Here is a 16236-nt window from a genome sequence, read left to right as displayed (position 1 = left end):
AAAGGACTTTAAATATATATAAAGATAAAATGCATAACAAAAACACAAAAGTCGAAGGAGTGTAAATGAAGTTTAAGTTTTTAAATACTTGCATTATCTGAGAAGTGCTAAAAGTCCTAATTCATGATAAACTCTAATAAACCAAGGGTACATGTTGAAATATTTAGAACCACTAAAATATTAATATATAAATGTATACCTAACAAGTTCATACGGAGAGATGGAACAAGTTTAAAATACTTGATTAATCTAAATGAAGGTTAAGATAGGTATATATTTCTCCTTTTAAATAGAAATAGAACTCCAGCATCTGCTGGATATAGGTCTTTGGTTTATTTTGATTAAAAGAGGAAAACATTTTTAACTAAGTCATGAGTACTGACCAAAAAAAATTGTCAATTTATATGTGGTTTCTGAAACTACTATGTTTAAATCTATGAAGTTACCCCGGATAAAGAAAAATTACCCAGGATAGAAACTTTGTGATAGAGTTCAATAATGTATAGAAATTACTTCTACAGAAAGAAAAGTAATTTCAAAGACACAGGTAGTTCTGGGGAAGCCAATTTACTCTAAGAGGCTGAAACATTCAGCATAATTTAATGCAGAGGGAAGAGAGGCAAAATCACTTTTTAGATGATGGGAAACCTGAAATTTTATTGAAGAAGGATCTAATTTACTCAAAGGATGTTTGTTCATAATCCAAGAAAATAGTATTTAATAGATGTGATTTTGTCCTCTGAAAACTTACTGCAGCAATGTTCTGTGAAACCACACTAGAATTAAGAATTTTTTTATGCTCTTAGTAACTGCATCTCCCAAAGTAGCTCAGAGGAGATGTCTTTACATGAATATATTACCTTATAACAAAAGCTTTTAAAGAGAATCATGTGTTTGTATGTACACACACACACACACACACACACACAGAAGCATGAATGGAAGTAATTGACATCACAGATGTTCCACATATAAAATTTCAAGATAATTGGGAGCTTCAGGGTTGGTGAACACGTGGAGATTTGGGGAGAGTGAGGTGCCTGGCCAAGGCATGGAAACTCTACATCGCTTCCCACATACCTTGCCTTATGCATCTCTTCCATCTGGGTATTCCTGAATTATATTCTTTTTATAATAAACCACTGATCTACAACCACAAAGAGAATACTTTGAGATGGGGGAAAAAAATCTCAGAAAATTTGTCATTTTTGTAAGATGCTGATCTCCTGAATATTTCTCCAAGCTACCCAGACATGAGACCAATCTAAATAGGGAGGCGTCTTAAGAAAGTCTTCATAAACACCCCCCCAAGAAATCTTAAAATGAAGGTCTATGATTTTGCCTGTGCAAACAAATAATGTTTAAATCTTTCCACTGACCAAAGAATAAAAATCTCATCAAAAAATAGTTTCAGAGAGAGTGGAACAGGAAACACATGTCAGTAGAACTCTCAAAATTGTATGTTCCTTGTATTACATGAATACAGTTATTTATAATAAAATGTTGGTAAAAAAAAGAAAAGAAAAGAAAATGTTGGTATTATTATAACATGAAAAAAATTTCAAGATAATTGAAATTTCTGGATGAAGGGCCACCAACATCTTTTTTAGGAAAACATATTAACTACCTAGCATAGAAATTTAAAAAAAAAACCTATTATATAGACATTTTATCAATGTTTATTCTTCCAATCCATGAGCATTGGATGTTTTTCCATCTCTTTGTGCCTTCCTCAATTTCTTTCATAAGTATTCTGTAGATTCTAGAGTACAGACCCAGAGCAATCTACCATTCAATGCAATCCCTATCAAAATACCATTGACATTTTGCCAGAGCTGGAACAAACAATCCTAAAACATGTATAGAACCAGAAAAGACCCCAAATAGCCAAAGGAATGTTGAAAAAGAAAACCAAAACTGGGAGCATCAACAATGCCTGACTTCAAGGTATATGACAAAGCTGTGATTATCAAGACAGTATGGTACCGGCACAAAAACAGACACATAGATCAATGGAACAGAATAGAGAGCCCAGAAATTGACCCTCAACTCTACAATCAACTAATCTTTGGCAAAGTAGGAAAGAATATCCAGTGGAAAAAAGATAGTCTCTTCAACAAATGGTGTTGGGAAAATTGGACAGCCACATGCAGAAGAATGAAACTGGACCATTCTCTTACACCACATGCAAAGATAAACTCAAAATGGATGAAAGACCTAAATGTGAGACAGGGATCCATCAAAATCCTAGAGGAGAACACAGGCAGCACCTCTTCAACCTCGGCCACAGCAACTTCTTGCAAGACACGTCTCTAAAGGCAAGAGAAACAAAAGCAAAAATGAACTGTTGGACTTCATCAAGATAAAAAGCTTCTGCACGGCAAAGGAAACTGTCAACAAAACTAAAACACAACCTAAAGAATGGGAGAAGATATTTGCAAATGACATAACAGATAAAGGGCTGGTATCCAAGATCTATAAAGAACTTATCAACCTTAATACCCCAAAACCAAAAAATCCAATCAAGAAATGGGAAGAAGACATGAACAGACACTTCTCCAAATAAGACATACAAATGGCCAACAGACACATCAAAAAATGCTTCACATCACTTGACATCAGGAAAATACAAATCAGAACCACAATGAGATACCACCTTACACCAGTTAGAATGGCAAACATTAACAAGACAGGGAACAACAAATGTTGGCAAGGTTGTGGAGAAAGGGGAACCCTCTCACACTGTTGGTGAGAATCCAAGCTGGTGTAGCCACTCTGGAAAACAGTATGGAGGTTCCTCAAGAAGTGAAAAATAGAACTACCCTACAACCCAGCAATTGCACTACTGGGTATTTACCCCTAAGATACAGATGTAGTGAAAAGAAGGGGCACATGAACCCCAATGTTCATAGCAGCAATGTCCAAAATAGCCAAACTGTGAAAGGAGCCAAGATGTCCTTCCACAGATGAATGGATAAAGATATGGTTCATATATACAATGGAATATTACTCAGCCATCAGAAAAGATGACTACCTACCATTCACATTGACATGGACGGAACTGGAGGAGATTATGCTAAGTGAAATAAGTCAAGCAGAGAAAGGGTGAAACCATATGTGGAACATAAGGAATAGCACGGAGGATCATAGGGGAAGGGAGGGAAAACTGAATGGGAAGAAATCAGAGAGGGAGACAAACCATGAGAGACTCTTGACTCCAGGAAACAAACTGAGGACTGTGGAAAGGAAGGTGGGTGGGGGGTTGGGGTAACTGGGTGATGGGCATTAAGGAGGACACGTGATGTGATGAGCACTGGGTGTTACATGCAACTAATGAATCATCGAACACTACATCAAAAATTAACGATGTACTCTATGTTGGCTAACTGAATTAAAAAAACAAAAATAAAAACCTATTACACACTTTCCAATATATTTAAACTAACAGCAACATAATATGTGCTTTCACTGATAATTAAGAAATCATTATGGACATTGATTATTATACTATCCTGCAATGCTCTCAGGGACTACAGGAGTGTTAAAATAAACTCTTTTAGGGGCACCTGGGTGGCTCAGATGGTTAAGCGTCTACCTTCGGCTCAGGTCATGATCCCAGGGTCCTGGGATCAAGTCCCACATCGGGCTCCCTGCTAGGTGGGGAGCCTGCTTCTCTCTCTGCCTCTGCCTCTCTCTCTCTGACTCTCATGAATAAATAAATTTTAAAAAAATATTAAAAAAAAGAAGTGACAAAAAAACTCTTTAAAAAAAAATTCTACTCCTTTTAAAAAAATTCTCCTATCTATGTTTTTTAGTTCTCCTGCTTCCTCCATTAACTTTAGGCCACAACTCTTGCTTTCACTACTGCCAATGTTTCTGCTTTTGTTTAGTCTCTTCTAATTTGTAAAATTGGAAGCCAATATCCAACATAATAGTACATACGATCTTCATAGAGACCTTGGATGCTCTCTGAGTCAGGTGAATGTTGGCCATGGAAAGTGCAAGGATTTTGGGGAACACCACTTTCCTCCTTTTGCATTTATGGTGTTTGGATGGTATTTCACATAGCTGAGGTTTCCTGATAAATGAATTACATAGAAGTAACAATTATATGTTTGTTTTTATCAGTGATACATATAATGTCAGAACCTACTTCAGTCTGAACTTCAACCCTTTAACTTTCAGGAAATTGGTTCATTTAGTTCCCAGATGCAAGGGAGTAGGGAGGTGAGGGAGAAAGGAGCTATCACTGACTAAGCAAGGGATCATGCTAGATAAAGCTCAGTCTATGAGGTAACTCCATTTTACTATTAAGAAAAAAAAACAGAAAAGACTAACAGAAAAAGGTTCAGAGAGGTAAAGTAACCTGTCAAAAGTCACACTGCTAGAAAATGGCAGAGCTGGGATTCAAAGCCTGGTATAGCTCACTGCCTTTTATTCCTTCTACTATGCCAAAACTTTGGAAAGTCTCAGGGATTAACTGGAAAGGACCAGTGCTGGAGAGTCTGCTATGGTGGAAATATAGCTCCATTATTCTGGGCAGTATTACTGTGGCTCTAAAACCACAAAGATGAAAAAGATGACATAAAAATCTAAAATCCTCTAGTGAAAAAGTTAATAATCCTAAGTAACAAATAGTATATACTGGAGAAAGACAAGAATAGATTTTAAGTGAATCTGAAGTTTCTTCTTAGGGGTGTTTTTAAACTATTCTAAAGGGAAGTTATGGATAACCCCCAAGGATCAAAATTAACCTGTAGGAGGCATAGTGTAAGGCAAGGGCAGTGAACCTGAACCTCTGGAAACTTCCTAGTGACAGAATCACAAAAATTTGCATAACTGGCTTTGTGAAGGTGGGGAGACCCTATTGGTAGGTCATAAATGTTACTTAATTGCCTGATTTTAAGATTAAATGGTGTAAGAAAAAAGACTGTGGCTTATCCTTCTCTGGAAAAGATTAGAAGATGAGCTTTCCCCAGGTATAATTTGAATTGCAAATGAGCATCCAGTGGAAGTACACTTGACAAAACGCAATACAAAAATGAACAGGAGAAGTTCAAGGGTGGAAGGGTGGATTTAAATGTCACTTGTACACAGATTGCTGCTGACCTTGTGGCTGAGGTTGGAGCCACACAAAACCCAAATAAACTGGAAGAAAAGCCAAAGACACAATTTGGGGAAGACTCCCTGAGTCCAACAGGAGTGGAGAAAACATTAATTACAGGTAATAAAAAGTGATTAGGCAAACTATTCCCTATTTGCTATACTCTGTAATTTTGTGCTGCCAAGTAACGACTTATCAAGACTAAAATGGTTATGTTTTCTGCACCATGAAAAATAACCATTTCCTTCATTTTCAGGGTAGTGTTTTTTGTGGATTTTGGTTTGGTTTGGTTCAATTTGATTGGTGAATCTGTTGTCATCTGAAAAACTGATGTATGGAAGACAACTCAGATGCTGCTAAAAAAAAAGTCTGATATTTTCTGCTTCTTGACCTCAGAATCTAACAGACCCTCTTCTTGGAATGATTTTGACTGGTTCAAAATGGAGCAGCCACAAAAGCAGTCAAGAGACACTGATTTTAGGACAGTGGTGATGTGTGCTTAAGGATGCAGATATGCCAGTGTTTTCTTTGTCACAGGAAGGCTGTCTTGGTCTGTCAGTCCAAATAGCTTCAGAGAATGAACTATATGTCAGGCTTGTCAAATTTTCTTTAGGGTCACCCTACTAAGTTACTTAGATAATTTAGCTCAATTAGGTAGTGTGCTTCTAGATGCCTGAGGAACAAGATATAATGAATTCTAACACTTTTAGACCACTCATTTGGCTGTCTACAGCTGCTATGAAGTGAATCTCTATTGTCTTCATTTTCAAATGAGGAAACCAAAGTGCAAGAAGTCAAATAATTTGCACAAGATCTTGCTAGAACCTAAACAATGGAAACTATATAACAATTTATTCCTTTTCTGCTCTTCCAGTTCCCCTCCCTGCTGGAGCCTCTGCTATTAGACCAATGGAATGTGCCCACTTCGACCTGTGGCTATATGTGTCCTCATTTATCTAAGAGTGAGTTTTCTTTATTAAAATTTCAGCAGACATGTAGAAAAGTGCACAAATCTTAAGTGTAAATCTCAGCTAATGTTTATAAAGTGAACAACTCATGTTACTACCTTCCAGATCAAAGAAGCGATCAAAGATAGAACACTATCAGCACTCTAGAAGCCCCCAGACTCTCTCTCTTGCCAAAGGAAATTACTACTCTGACCTTGGCCATCATAAATTACATTTGCCTGCTTTGGAATATACTATAAATGACATCATGAAACATGAACTTTTTTGTGTCTGCGTCTTTTGTCCAACATTTATGAAATGTAACCATGTTACTAGCCTGTTGACGTATTTTATGCATTTCATTATTGTGTAGTATTCCTTTGTGACCATATACTACTATATATTTGTCCATTTTACTGTTGATGGGAACTTGGGGAGTTATGAGTAATACTACTCTTCACATTCTTGTACATGTCTTTTTCGGCATTTCTATAAGGATCATGCCTATGACTAGGGTAGGTACGATATGCAGCTTTAAGAGATATTGCCCAACAATTTTTCAAAGTGCTTGTGTCAATTTATACTCCCGCAGACAGTGCAGGAGAATTGCAGTTACTCCAAACTCTTGTCTTTGCGACACTGTCTTTTTCTTTTTCTTTTAGCTATTTGGATGAATATATAGCGGAATCTTGGTTTTCTTCCAGCTTTATTGAGATATAACTGACAAATAACATTGTGTAAGTTTAAGGTATACAGTGTGATGATTTGATATACATATATATTGTGAAATGACTACCACAATAAGGTTAGTTAACACACCCGTCACCTCATATAGTTACCATTTTTGTGTGTGTTAAGAACATTTAAAATCTACTCTCTTAGCAAATTTCAAGTATACAATATTCATAACCATAGTCACCATGTTGTACATTAGATCCCCAAAAGTTATTCATCTTACAATGCAAAGTTTATGGCCTTTGACTAACATCTCCCCATTTCCTTTACCTCCCCACTCCTGGTAACCACCATTCTACTCTCTGCCTCTATGAATTCAACTTTTTTAGATTCCACATATAAGTGAGATCATACAGTATTTGTCTTTCTGCATCTGGGTTCTTTCACTTAGTATAATGCCCTCAGAGTTCATCTGTGACAGGACTTCCTTTTTTAAGGCTAAATACTATTCCACTGTGTATGTTTACCATGGTTTCTTTATTCATTCATCCATCAGCATCCATCCATTTAGGTTGTTTCCATGTGGTGGCTATTATGAATAATACTGCAATGAACACAAGGTACAGATTCTCTCCTTGAGATTTCATTTCCTTCAGATATATACCCAGAAATTGGATTGCTGATAGTTCTACCAATTTTTTGAGGAAACTCCATACTGTTTTCCATAATGCCACCAACAGTGGGGCAAAAGAGTTCCCTTTTCTCCATACCCTTGCCAACACCTATTACCTCTTGCCTTTTTCATAACAGCCATTCTAACAAGTGCGAGGTGATATCTCATTGTGGTTTTGATGGGCATTTCTCTATGATTAGTGGTATTGAACACCTTTTCATGTACCTGCTGACCATTTTTTATGTCTTCTTTGGAAAATCATCTTTTCAGGTCCTTTGCCCATTTTAAAATTGGATTATTTGATGCTTTTGCTACTGAGTCATATAAGTTATATATATATTTTCATATTTTTATATTTTTAGTTCCTTATATATTTTGGATACTAACCCTTTATCAGATATAAGGTTTGTAAATATTTTCTCTCATTCCTTAGGTTGCCTTTTCATTTTGTTGGGTTCTTTTTGGTTTGGTTTGGTTTTTGCTGTACAGAAGCTTCTTTTTTTTAAGATTTACTTATTTGAGAGAGAGAGAGCAAACGCGAGCAGGGGGAGGGGCAAAGGGAGGAGAATCTTAAGAAGTCTCCTTGCTGAGCATGGAGCCTGACACGGGGCTCAATCTCATGACCCTGAGATCATGACCTGAGCTAAAACCAAGAGTCGGTCGCTCAACTGACTGAGCCATCCAGGCGCCACTGTATAGAAATTTTTTAATTTGATGTAATCCCACTTGTTTATTTTTGCTTTTGTTGCTTGTGATTTTGGCATCATATCCAAAAAAAAAAAAAAAAAAAAAAAAATCACTGCCAAGACCAACGTCAAAGAGCTTTTTCTCGGTTTTCTTTGAGTCTCCTTTTTTCTCAGTCTAGCTAAAAGTTTGTCCATTTTACTTCTTTCTCCTTTTCTGCTGTTTATATTTTCAAAAACCAACCATTCATTTTGTTGATCTTTTGTATTATTTCTCCAATCTCTATTTCATGTATTTCTACTCTAATATTATTTCCTTCTGTAGTTATCTTCTTCCTGGCATCTAACAGTCCACAAATATGAGTAGGGGTGATATCTAAGATTTCACAACCCAAGGATGGATGTGTTCCTAGGTAATCTGAGTTAATCTGCTGAAGGCATGGTTCCATAGAATACATGTTACAATGACATTTAAATTATTTTTATTCTGCATTTAGCATAATAATATTCTGTGTGCTGAGCTAAAACAATAACCACCTTGCCTAACATTGTTTCTTGAGAAAATATGCTTAAATACTAAATATCAGATTATTAATCGTTGGAATACAACTCACTTATAGATTGAGGCTATAATTCAAATATAAAAACTCCCATTAGTATTGTAAGAGTAAAATTTTATAACCATGAATAAATCTTAACTAAAAGATAAACTCTCCTACATTTTAAACTCTGAAAGTTAAAACTTGCCATTTTTATCCATAATAACTTGTGAAGAAATAAAGTTTTTTTTCTTACAACTCCGGATCTCAGCTGACTTTCCTCAGTGTCTGACTTAAGTCAGAAAAGGTACATTCTTTTCAGATTTGCATGGTAGAGAAAAGACTGCATTTCCCTTCATGGGAGCTGATTAAATCTGGCTCCTTGCCTGCTTCCTGGCATGTGCGTCATGAGTGTGGGTAAGAAGTGATAGTCACTAATGACAGTCTGAGGTGGACATTAGCTGCCAGATTTGAAATGGGTTGTTCCATAAAAAAAATTAAGGTTATATTCAACTTCAGAGTTGAATGTGAGGGGGTAAGGTGGGGAAAGAACAATACTGAACTTGAGAAACAAAGGGACATTTTTCAGCAAGCAAGAAATAAATGGCTTCCTGCACCGCCAAGGCTGCTTCTGCTCCAGAAAAACAGAACCGTTTTACTTGTTAAATAAATGTCCAAAGTGTGTGGTCTGCTTTAGGACCACTAGTAAATATATTTGCTATTATATTCTTAAGAAAACCCACTGCAACTCTTTTTAAAGCATGTCTTTCTATATATCCTTATAGTTACTTAGTCCAAGGTAAAAAGCCCAGGGCAACTCTATCTTCAGACAACATACATCATGAAGAATGGACACTCCATATTTAAAATATTCTTACCCAACTTCCCTGCTCACTGCATCTGTGTGTGTTGTTTCACCTTTGTACTCCTCTAGGCATTAAACTCTTTCCCTTCACCAATTTCTTAAAAAAAAAAAAATCAAAAGTTCAGTCACAGCAAACTTTTTGTGAGGTTGTAAATTTCTTAAAGATTTGAGACATTTTGGGGAGATACTGCAAAACATTCATCACTTCTCTAAACTCTTCTTTCTCCTTTTTTCCATTTTCTTCAATCTCTACCCCCCTTCCCTGTTCAAACTAATTCAGTATGCCCCTCTATCAGGATGGGCTAAAATGTGCTGTGGTACAAAACCACCACCAAACCAGTGGCTTAATACAAACATTAACGCAGAAATGAGAACTTCACTGATATGCATTGATTGTACCTGTAGGATAATCTAAGCCGAAACTCTGCATTTATATCTTTGACAACATAGATTTTTTTAAAGATTTTATTTATTTATTTGAGAGAGAGAGAGAATGAGAGATAGAAAGCACGAGAGGGAAGAGGGTCAGAGGGAGAAGCAGACTCCTTGCTGAGCAGGGAGCCCGATGTGGGACTCGATCCCGGGACTCCAGGATCATGACCTGAGCCAAAGGCAGTCGCTTAACCAACTGAGCCACCCAGGTGCCCGACAACATAGATTTATTCAGATACTGAAAAAATGCCATGGAAGACCTTAAAATTCCCCCCCAAAAAAGCAGTTAACTTTATTTTGGCATAATGGTTACTAAATTAATATTTGCTTCAGAGCCATGGAGGGACTTAAAAATTTTAGATGCCTGGGCCCCATCCACAGATAATTTGATTCAGTAGATTTGATGTGGGGTTCGGGACTCTACATTTTTTAACAAGCTCACCAGGTACTTCTGAAAATGATCCAGGTTTGAAAATTACCCCTCTATTTCAGAGGTCAGCAAACTACAGCCCTCAAGCCAAATCTGCCCTGCCATCTGTTTTTGTAAATCAAGTTTAATTGGAATGCCGACATGCCCACTCATTTATGTCTATGTATGGCTGTTCTCGAGCTATAATGGCAGACTTGAGTAATTAAGACAGGGATCGAATGGCCCACAGAGTCAAATCTTTAGTGTCTGGTCCTTTATAGAAAAACTTAGCCAACCTCTGCTCTTGTTCTGTTTCAGGACTAATTTCCAGAGTCATGCTATTACTTGTGACGGGAACTAAGTAAGGCAATGTAGATGATCACTACTGAAAACAACCACACTTGAACTGAATTCTTTAAAATTTTTATCTTCATATGAGAAAGAGGACTTTTTTTATATATACAAATTACCAACCAAATTAATTTTTCCTGAGTTATACTGCCCCCTAATGGTAGAAATGTTAAATCACAGACGCTTAATCAGATTAGACGCTCCCATTAATTAATTCCTGAAATCAGGGTCATACATACAGACTTTGTAGCAAGGGACTTCAGGAATCAGAATTCACTTGGTAGAACAGAGCCGGGCTAAATGACCTGGGAGAAAGTTGGCTTTCTCTCCAAACACTATTACTCCATGTAGCATTTCTAATTGGATTTTTTTCCGGGGACATAGTGACCATTTGTGATGCCATGTCTATCTCTAAAAGTGAAGCACAATACTATCAATATGGTCAAAATCACATATGCATTCACTATGATGAACTGAGATGAAAGGGAAGAAAGTTTTAATAGGACTCCAGATGTATGCAAACATATGCCAAGACGGTTACCAAGGGGAATTGCACACATGTTGGCAATAATGAGACAGCAGAGGATGAAACAATTGGTTTTCCCCCTTGACTACTGATTAAAATCCTCTGAGGAGCTTTTAAAAAATAATGATGGCCAGATCCTCACCCGCTGGAGATTTTGATCTAATTGTTCTGGAGAGAGGCCCAGGCAGCAGTTTTTTTGTTTTTTTTTTTTAAAGTTCTCCAAGTGATTGTAATGTGCAGCCAAGGTTAAGGATCATTGTTCTATAGCAGTGTTTCTCATATTTTAAGGTATATTCAAAGCACCTGGGGAATCTTCTTAATCTGCACGTTGTGACTCAGTCCATCTGGGATGGCACCTGAGAATCTGATTCCTAACAAGCTTTAAGGTGATGCTGATGCTGCTGCCCATAGATCACACGTTCAGTAGCAAGGAATTAGGTCATCACTAGCCACAATTTTTATGCAATTTCACTGGTTCTAAGATCTTAAAGTACCTAAGTATCACCTGGGAGCTAATGAAACAAGCAAATCTGCAAGCTCCAGTCTCAGAAATTAAAATTCAGTGGATCTTAATTTTTAACAAGTGTCCCAAGTGATTCTGAGATTCATAGTCTGAGAACCAAGTATACGCTAACTGCCAGAAATGCTATTTTACAAATCACATTTTTTTTAAAAGGTGGCAGCATTAATTTCACAAACTAACCAAATGTGGGGAATTTTTTCTCTTCTTCTCAGTGCGAGAAATTACCCACAAATTCAGTGGCTTAAATTAACAACAGGATCAGGAATTGGGGTAGAGATCATCTGAGTGATTCTTCTGCTCTCCCTGTCACTGACTGAAGTCACTTTGTGGTATCCAACTAGTAAATAGGCTGGTCTGGAGAGGCCAAAATGGCATCACTTTACGTGCATTGGCTGGAAGGCTGAGTCCTACTGGGACTGTTGCCTATAATGTCCACACATAACCTCTCCAGTCTGGCAATCTCAGGTGAGGTAGTAGGTCTCCTTACATAGCAACTCGAGGATCCAAGAGAGAGTGTTCCAAGACACAGGAAGTGGATGCAGCCATTCTCTCAGGTCCTGGGCTCAGAAACATAGCGCCGTTTTTGCCATAGTCTACTGGTGAAAGCAGTCACTGAGCCCAACCAGATTCAAGGGGAGGAGGCATAAACAGGCTGGAGTCATGGATGTGCGACTCTTAAAGAACCCCAAGTGCTCAACACAAAAAGGACCCCGTGCTTGGTTTAATGCTCTGTTGCCATCTTGAAATTCTTTTAATTTTTTAATAAAGGGCACTACATTTTCATTTTACACTGGATCCCACAAATTATACAGCTCATCATAAACCACCTTTCAATGAAAGTAGTGTTAAAAAAAATTGTAGCCAGGGACACCTGGGTGGCTCAGTCGGTTAAGCATCTGCCTTCGGCTCAGGTCATGATCTCAGGGTCCTAGGATCGAGCCCCACATTGGGCTCCCTGCTCAGCGGGAAGACTGTTTCTCCCTCTCCCTGCTGCTCCCCCTGCTTGTGCTTGCTTGCTCTCTCTTTGACAAATAAATAAATAAAATCTTAAAAAAAAATTGTAGCCATTCTTAATTAGCCATAAGCTGTCTACCAGAGACTTTATTCCTCACCATACTTCTATATTCAAAGCTATCCTTTCAAAATGCAGATTGCAGTATGTGCATTAAATTTAGCATGAAGAAGGGAAACAAATTACAAGGTTGGAAATTAGACTAAACATTAGACTAAATTCTGTGATGTTTTAGGATTAGGAAATTCATTGAAAACCAACCACACTACCATCCTGAGTAATAGCTAGCACTCTAGATCTAGATTGGATCACCTCTGGGCTCACCCAATTAGGTCACTTAGGCATTAACCAACAGTTATCCAAGGTCAGTATGCAAGCTGAACTTATACATAGTGTCCCCGATGAGAAAGGCAGCTAGTAATCACTATATAGGGAACACTCTCCATGATCTCAGCAAACCTGGATTTGTTTTAGGGCAACTGGAAAAACTATTTAAAGGTTATTAAGGGGGACGCCTGGGTGGCTCAGTCAAGTAAGTGTCTGCCTTCGACTCAGGTCATGATCCCAGGGTCCTGGGATCACGTCCTGCGTTGGGCACCTTACTCAGCAGAGAGCCTGCTTCTCCCTCTGTCTGCTGTGTGTGTGCACGTGCTCTCTTTCACAAATAAATAAAATCTTGTTTTAAAAATAAAGGTTATTAAAGAAGGCAGTGACGAGGGCGCCTGGGTGGCTCAGGTCATGATCCCAGGGTCCTGGGATCGAGCCCCGCGTCGGGCTCCCTGCTCAGTGGGAAGCCTGCTTCTCCCTCTCCCCCTGCTTGTGTTCCCTCTCTCGCTGTCTCTCTCTGTCAAATAAATAAAATCTTAAAAAAAAAAAAAAAAGGCGGCAGTGACGATTCGCATGCTTTTTGAGAACAGGACTGTATTTAACATCTCTTTGGGTCATCAGTATTTTGTTTTCTGAAACATGTTTTCAGCAGGAGTTCAATAAGGGTTGCTGGGATGAATCTAAGCAACAAATGGCATAACAACAATAACAAAAACTACAAAAAAAACAAGATTGATAGACACAATAATGGAGAACAAGGTCAGGAAAACAGTTAAGTATGGTACTTTGCATATAGTAGGCAAGGATTATCAAATTAAAATTATTGATGTGATAAACGCAGAAGGTATAATTATCCAGGAAAAGTTTCTTAGAGAAGGAAGGTAGATGTTGAAAGAGGTGGGGGTTGACAGTACTGAAAGGAAATAGAAACCATATTGGTATGAGGAGAAAATCAGCTTGTCTAGGCTGGAGTAACATGGGTAGAGGGATGTTACTGGATAGATGAGAAGTGGGGAAAGGAGAGACTCATTGCGTTGGGGCACTGAATACCAGGCTGCAGTATCTGAATTTACTCCACAAAGTGTGGCAAGTTTAGTGTAGTGTGTTACTGGTTTAGAGGTAATGGGTGATGGCTTTTATTTTATTATGCAAGCCTAATAATGGAAGTCTTCAACTGAGGTACATTCTAAAGGAGGTGCAAGATTAAGATGCAGAATTTTGCAAAGGAGGTGGTCAGAAACCTGGTAGATGACCCTTAAAGCATTGATCCACATTGAGGGTACAAGAATTGAAAGAGATCAGTGGACTTTATTTTTTTTAAAGATTTATTTACTTATTTTTAGAGAGAGAGAGCATACCTGCGTGCAAGTGAGCAGGGGGAGGAGCAGAGAGGGAGATAAGCAGACTCCCCACTGAGTGAGAAGCATGACGCGCGGCTCATTCCCACAAGCCTGAGATCACGACCTGAGCCAAAAATCAAAGAGTTGGACATTTAACCAACTGAGCCACCCAGGTGCACCCAGAAGGGACTTTAAAAGGGAGAGAGTTCCTGAGATACTGTGATAGTGGGAAAGTTTTCCTTAATCTCAGGAGACAACCTGAAGACTTAATATACATCTCCTGGAGTTTGAAGAATGTAATGGCCTGATGTCTGATTCCCTCCTGATGAAAATCTAAAGGGTAAGAGAAAGGATGACTAGCTACTTTGATGGAGAACTGGCCTGCATTCCCAGAATTCTTCAGAGCAAAGACTGTGTTGTGTTTCCTACTGTGGTAGATGTTGTGATGACCAAAAGACTTGTTCCTCCGGCCACTGGAAGTGATGCCAAAAAGCAGCCCTCAACCATCAGCCCCCATGGGGATTGTTTTGGCTGAAGAGAGTTAGTTGATGTCTTGCTGGTAAGAGGGTATAAAGCCCCAGCCCTGCACCCCAATTTAGGACAACTGTGCAGCATCATCCCAGCTTCAGAACTCTCTAAAGATTGGCTGAGGCCTCCATTGAGACTGTAGCAAAGCTCAACTTCTGCTGCTATGCAAATGTGCTTCTTTTCCTTTCCATAGGTGTTGATGCCAAGGGCACTCCCTAATAAACATCTTACATGGTTATCTCCATCTCAGAGTCTGCTTCCCAGGAAACCTGACCTGTAACACCTGTGGATCTTATGTGGGCCTCACGGGCAAGTGAACTGGTGGATCATCTTGAATCCGAACAAACATCAGCAGAGAGTAGGCTTAATGTATCGCTGGATTCCTTACAGCTGGTGAGGGAGGGAGCAACAGCCTGAATAGAGCCACACAGGCGTGGGTCAAGGGAAATGAAGATTGAAAGTTTTCAATTATGACGGGGAGAAGGGTCTTTGAAGAACTTACAAAAGTACCTATGAGAGAAAAGGCCAAATTTAGCAGTTTACCAAGTCCAAAGAGCACCAACATCCAGTTCACAGGAGTGTCAATCAAATAAAGCCTTTCCTGTCCTCTCTCCCAGGCCTCCAAACCTGGCGAGGCTAGAAGCCCAAGTCAGGTGCAGGTCCAAGTACACAAGACAGGGTAAGAGAACAGATGTCAATACTACTCCTCTGACTTTAAAGTCTAAAAGAGTTTCCCCATCTTTTAAATGTTTTCATATTACCTAAAGCCCACCGTTGCCCCAAATAACTGTAATACTCTTTCCCTTTATTTGGTGAGATGTCCCACAGTTCCCCTGATGTGTGGCCTCCAGAGTCCACTGCTACAAAAAGTCAAAAAAAAAAATCTCACCTTGTCTGAAGTTTGTCCCTCGTGGTCTCAGGCTGTAAAGTCTAAAAGCTTTTTCTTATCTGGTACTATGTCTTGCTGGTCATTCCAACTACTTGCATACTGAGAGATACATAGTGAGAGGCACACAGCAGGAGCTCAACACGTTTCTCAGATTTCCCAACTGCCCTCAGAGAAGAGCGCTGGGTCAGGGGCGGCAGCAAGCACAGAAACAGCGGCCGCGAAGGTGGAGCAACCCGGGACCCAGGCCAGCGCTCACTGTGAGGAACGCGCCCGTCAGAGGACCTCGGGCTGGGTAGAACCGGCTGAGAGAGGCCGTGCGCACTGTCGCTCGTAGCCCCGAACTTAACGCAGTGGTGGTCTCGCACGTGCGGCCACCCCTCTGCTCGCTCTGCCCCGCCCCGCCCCGCCCCATC

This window comes from Zalophus californianus, chromosome 1 (genome assembly GCF_009762305.2).
Source record: "Zalophus californianus isolate mZalCal1 chromosome 1, mZalCal1.pri.v2, whole genome shotgun sequence".
NCBI lineage: Eukaryota > Metazoa > Chordata > Mammalia > Carnivora > Otariidae > Zalophus > Zalophus californianus.
This window is presented reverse-complemented; position numbering follows the sequence as displayed.